The sequence below is a fragment of the Anser anser genome (assembly GCF_964211835.1).
Source record: "Anser anser genome assembly, chromosome: 3".
Classification (NCBI taxonomy): Eukaryota; Metazoa; Chordata; class Aves; order Anseriformes; family Anatidae; genus Anser; species Anser anser.
In genome coordinates this window covers 9,930,505-9,936,504 of record NC_139722.1, presented here as the reverse complement: position 1 = coordinate 9,936,504, position 6,000 = coordinate 9,930,505, and the positions used below count along the sequence as shown (strand labels likewise).

General features: G+C 37.0%; 1 long non-coding RNA gene across 1 annotated transcript in view; it reads left to right on the top strand.

Moving 5' to 3' along the window:
- The first annotated feature begins 606 nt into the window (after positions 1-606).
- Positions 607-6,000, top strand: part of LOC310897333 — a 58,376-nt gene continuing 52,982 nt past the window's right edge. The window contains exon 1 of the long non-coding RNA XR_014582226.1: positions 607-654. This is a non-coding gene — a long non-coding RNA (uncharacterized lncRNA). The remainder of the gene's footprint in view (positions 655-6,000) is intronic.

The window sequence follows — 6,000 nt, the reverse complement described above, 5'->3', positions numbered from 1 at the left end:
GCAGACAACGAAGTCTTACACAATTTCAACTGAGTAAATCTAGCTACAGATTTATTTTAAGCTCATAACTCTATTACTGATGAATCTTTAATAGGTTTATCTTCACAATAATTTTGCAAATGTTGGAATTGCTGCTGTTTCTACTTAGAGAGAATACAGGCACATTGGTTGCATTAAGTCTTGAAAGAACCCTAAAATCTAGAAGCGCCCAGATTTTTATGTACAGCTAGGTTCCTACCTGAGTTCTTAAAGATAAAGTTGAATTATTTATAAAAAACACAACTCTATGATATTTCTGGAAATAGAACAATGTCTCTGAATTCACTTTGTCACGAGTTAGTTAATTCTTCCACCCAAAGCACAACAATGCTGTGAATTAATTCTTTTACTTTAGCAGTGAATGGAATATCACAGAATAAAGCTTTTCCTGGTTTGGGGGACATATTATTGCCAATCTGAGGAGGAAAACCTCTCCTCCCAACCAGCCACTGTCTCTGGTTCGCAAGCTGAGTCTTGCTTGACTACAACTGAACTCTGATCTCTTGTCGTATCTGTCTCCTGGCAGATGATGAGCCCTAGCAAATTAGCCAACTGCAATCTCTTCTTGTTCAGTCAATGCCTGTACAGCCAGATACCAGCCACGGGAGCAAAGAGGTATGATTTATACAGGGCTTTGTTGTAGCTTGCAGGTACTGTGTATTAACAGGTTTTGAGTCAACACTGCGAGCCTCTGTTTGCTTATGTTAAAATGCTTGCTTTAGATGCTGAGAACAGAGATTAGCAAAATAAGAGGTTTCAGATGGTTTGGGGGAGTCTTCTGTTTCTGAGGTTGCCTTTTCCTTCACTTCTTTTTAGAAGAACTTAATTAAGCTTTAATATTCTGGATACATTTTTTAAAGTGTAGTCTATGTTTATATTATTTGTCTAATAGTATTTGTATGAAGTGGCCGCCACCTGCATTTAATTTATCCCGTGACATGTCTTTCCTGCCTTGATCTAAAATTCTTCAGAACACAGAAGAAATTACTATTTTCTGCTTGGACTTTCCTGGCTAGCTCCAGTTTGATTGTTGTGGGCCTCTGAGAGCCTAAACAGATAGCATACACTCAGCACACGGGTTTTTAACTAATTGCTAACGTTCCTAGAGCACTTTGAAGAGAAAAAGTATGGTACATGTGTTAATTATTATTAAGAACCTAGCTTTGAACATCATGCTCTGATATGAGAAATGCTGGTGAGTCCTCACCAAATCATAGCATTATAAATGTATTTCATTAAGAGATCATTAAGACATTAAAAGACATCATTATTAATCTATACATGATCTAAGCTTGGCAAACCTTTGTAATCCAGACTCATTATATTAGCGTGAGTGCCTTTCCGGCCAAAAAAGTGCTGAGATTTTGCATGGTAGCGTTTCAATTTATCAACAATATTACAGATGAAATAAAAACTCTGATTTTTGGAAAATCTCCCTTTCTAGTCCCATTACTTTTTCCTGGGCTTGATATAGTGCAGTTGTTGTTTCTGGCATTAATGCCTTTCAGGTTCAGCATTGCACACATTATTTGAGTTGAGTAGTCTTATACATGAAGTGCAAAAGATCTTCAGCAGGCTCTATCCAGGGGTTGCTTGGATATGCATCAGTTGATTTTGTGGGAGAAAAAGAAAAATCCCTCTGGTAAATAAGAGTTATACCTGTTCTTTGATAATATGTTTTAGAGAAACTGTTAATTTTTCTAAATTACTAATTGTGATGTGTAACACAATGGATAGACTGTTGAAAATCACCATGATGAACTTTCAAAATGAAAAATCCTCAGAGAAATCTACAAGAAAAATCCCCCCAAAACAGTAGGCTGCCTTCTCAGTTCTCTGCAAGCTTTTATTTGTCATTTATAAGTGCTCAGTCATTTCTTGATCTCAGTTAGAGCTTTTCTGCTTTGAAAACTGAAAATGTGGCCAGCCGATGACATGTGGAGAAGAATCCCAATTTTCTTCTTATTCTGAGTTACTGTAAAACACATTAAATTAAAGGAATTATTTTCTTAAAATACGAAAGCAATTTTGCAAAACAAATTCGGATTCTTCCAAATGCGACCACAAAATTTCTGGGGTAATTTAATGGGTTGTAAGAAAGCATTACTAAATTAAAAAAAAAGTGAAATCAGTATAAGAGAAAATATGTCAGTTTAATATAAAGACTAGGATGCACAAAAACATTTTCCATGTAATTGCACTGTATAGTAATGGTTCTGTGCAGTCATCATCATGTCAATGTTCTTGTTTATGAATTCAAAGTATTTCACTAAAATTGTCTGTTCTAGTTAGTACATTTACTTTGTTGTTAAATTCATTTTATTCAGAAGAGTGCCGAAGATTTTTTGGAGTCCTACACTTGCAGACTCTCAGTTACTAGGTCATTTGATGTCATCACTTAATACACTGAAGGACCAAAATGCATAGATAAGCGGAGCTGGATTTTGCAAAGCTTCTAATTGTCTAGTTGTAGATATCTAGCAAAAATCTAGTGTTATTGACACTGACTTCCTTTAAGATTTTTGTAATAAGATACTGGTTAATTTGCTGGCTTGGAAAATACTTTCTTTCCAGTTATGGAAATGAATGCTTAGCATTAGATGAGCTGCCAAGTCAGCACTCCTGATGGGATTCAGATGCAGATTCAGGTGCTGGCATCTAGATTTAGATACCTACAGTATGAGTATCTACGTGATCTAGGTAAGTAAACAAAATTAAGAAGTTTGATCATTTGTCCACACTTCAGCGTCTGCTGCCACTCGAGACACCTTTGGGCGTTGGAGGTACCTCACACAGGTGTGACACAGGTCTGTGGGAGCTCCTTGGCTTCCTGGGAAGATTCCAGCAGATTTCCACTGGCTATAATAGGAACTTAAACATCTAGCTTGCTTTACATGGTAGACATGTAAGCTGTCTGCATCTGAATCCTGTTATGAGGGCTCTGCTCAGTGGCTAATATGTTGTATGTATTGGTATTTGAGGTGCTGTAGGATGTTAGAGACATCTACATTAGGCTGACTGGTGAGACACAGAGAAATCCTACTTCACCTAAAACTACAGCAGCTTCTGTATGTCCAGTTGAATCCAGCCCCTTCTATTTATAATAGAGATGCATTTTGTTCTCATCAAAGCACTTACTGTTTCCAGATAAAGGCACAGAGCCTTTCTGCAAAACCTGAGCACAGCATGGAAGGTTGCTTCTAAGTGAGTGGTGAACAGCTTTGCATACAGAGAAAACATTTGTGGTCCTCAGGGTAGCATGCCATGAGGACTGAGGCAGCTCCACTGGCAGCTGTGGGATTTCACTGTTTCTCCAGTACGATAACATCCATCAGCCACAGAATTTGGCATCTGTGCTGAAGTTTTGCAATATAAAAAAATATCCACTAGAGGCTCTAGTGGTACCAACCAAGAGAGTTTTGAGTCCTATTTGCAAAGGTGACAGAGCACTCTTAAGTTAAGGGTTTTGTCTTTGTTACACAGTGCGGTGTTAGAGATTCTTGAGCTGTTTCCAAATAAGCTGGCAGCCTGTACAGCACTGCACTTTTGAAAAATGATACCCTTGGTCTTGTGACTCTAGCCAGACACATTTTGACAAATATTTTTGAGTAAGAAAAAGTTAACAACTAAAAAAGATAAATATGTACTGTAAAATGTTATGCTAGAACTTTAGTGATACCTACCAAACAAATACTGGGAAATTGATTAGTATTTTTATTTTGTTTTCTTGTTTGTGAAGGATCTTAAGCACATGATGCAAATATGATCAAAATCATATCCTTTTTATTATTAAGAACTATTTTATGATCCAATGTTAAGGTGTTCTACCAAAAATGGGAAGCACATAAGAAGACTTGCTCAATCTAAGTAAGTTGAATACTCAAGACCAGTTATGACTGCACTTTCTGGTTGCCACAGACTGACTTTTTGACCCATTTATTCCAATCAGATCAACTGAGTCACAGTTCAGTGTTACAGAGCACACTCTCAGGTTGAGCATCAGATAGGAGACTAATATACTGCAGATTACATTAATCTTTCTTGTTATCTCTTCCTCTCTGCCTGTTCTTTCACATTTTTTGTGGTTTTGAGTCTGTGTTTGTTTTCACTGTTCCATAACAAAGATTACCTTTACAGGACAAAAACTATAATTGCATATACATATATTTCTTATATTATTTACTTATGACTGATCCTTGAACTTTTAGTTTCTTTGCTGTGGCATATATAAAGAATATATATATATATAAAGAAAGTAAAGAATAATTTTTAAAAACTCTCCTGATTTATAAGCATTTATCACCCAGAACAAAGCTCAAGAGCACTTAGCCATGATATTAAACATCTAGTCACGGTTGAATGCAGACTTCCTTAGTCAGCACTCAGATTTTAATATCTTAAGACCCCATGCAACCAGTGGAGTACTGACCATTTCTTTTGTACAAAGTTGCAGTTATTTGCCTAACGAACAGTATAGTTGAAGGCGCTGGAATGTTATTTCGTAGTCTAAGAAAGTATGTTAACCACCAAGCTCTCTGGAAGCTTAAGCGAGAAGGAAGAAGTAAGATGGTCCACACCTTACCTCTGCTGGTGAGGCTAAAACATTGTGCACTTGTGAATGAGAAAGTTACAGTGGCAGGGAGGAAAGGAGGCAGAGAAAGCTTGACTTTGCAGTTCACTCACTATTTGCTGCTAAGGAGTACAGAAACTGGTTTTATGTTATCCAGAGGCTGTCTAATATAAAACATAGTCCCAGGGGCAGCGGCTAACACCCCAGCAGGATGCTCTTTTCTCATTGCTATTGGGCTTCCTGTCAACCTCTTTTGCAAAAGCTGCTTTAATTTATAAGCTGACTAAATGTTCTATTGCTGCAGCTTTGGGCAGACAGTTTTCCACATCCTAGTTGAGTGCTTCAACATCAGTAATGAAGAGTCAGAATCACCAGCTCAGTGCCTAAGTTGGCAGAGACCTCTGGGGATTGCCTTGTCCAGAGGCTCTGCTCAAAGTACCGTCAGTTAGGTTCAGTTGCACAGGGTTTGTGTCCAGCTGCATTTTGAATACTTCCAAGGATGGAGACTCCATAAGTTTTCTGGGCAGTCTGTTCCCATGTTTGACCACCCTCTTTTTTTTTTTTTTTTTTTTAATAGAATGTCTTGTATTTCAATTTCTTGCTTAATGCTTCTTATCTTGTGAGATGAGAGTGACACTGAGAAGAGTCTGGATCCATCTTTTTTACTCTGTTTTTTACTCCCTTCTTTTCCCCCTTATTAACTTTTTGAGCTAATAAATATAGTAAGCTTTTAGTACTGTAAACAGTACAGCACACTGTTAGATACTGAACTTAATAAGTTATTTGTAACTCTGTTCAAAGACAAATATCTTTTCAAAATGGCACAGCCAAAATCTTGAGAAAAATCTTATAAAAATGTCATACCTTGTCCAAAAAGTGAGTAGAAAAAGATGAAGAAACCTAGAGTGGACAATACCACTGAGGATACCGTAGTACTGATAGACTCCATCTATGTGTTCTAATGTCGTGTCATGCAACTAAGCTGGACTGTTTAATGGCTTGTTAAGAGCAGTGATATTTGTCAGATTTACATGGTCAAAGTCATATTATGTTTTGTATCTACAAACCACCATTCTCAGTTCCTTCTGAAGACAAAGTAAAGCCTGAGGATCTAGAAACGATTTACTGAATTTCCACTTGGTTAAATAGACTCTTTGATGCAAAAAACATTAAAGAGTACAGAAGAAATCTATGGAAGAATTTTCCAATAGATATGGAATAAACATTTGGAAGAAATTTCCAATAAAATCTGATGACACCAAGCTGAAAAGTGTTGATAGGGCAGGGAGAATTGGAAGTCATACAAGAAAGAAAATGGTTAACTTGCTTGGAACGCTATGCAGCTCTACTTATGTTTTTAACTAAAATGAGCACAATCTGACAAAAAGATG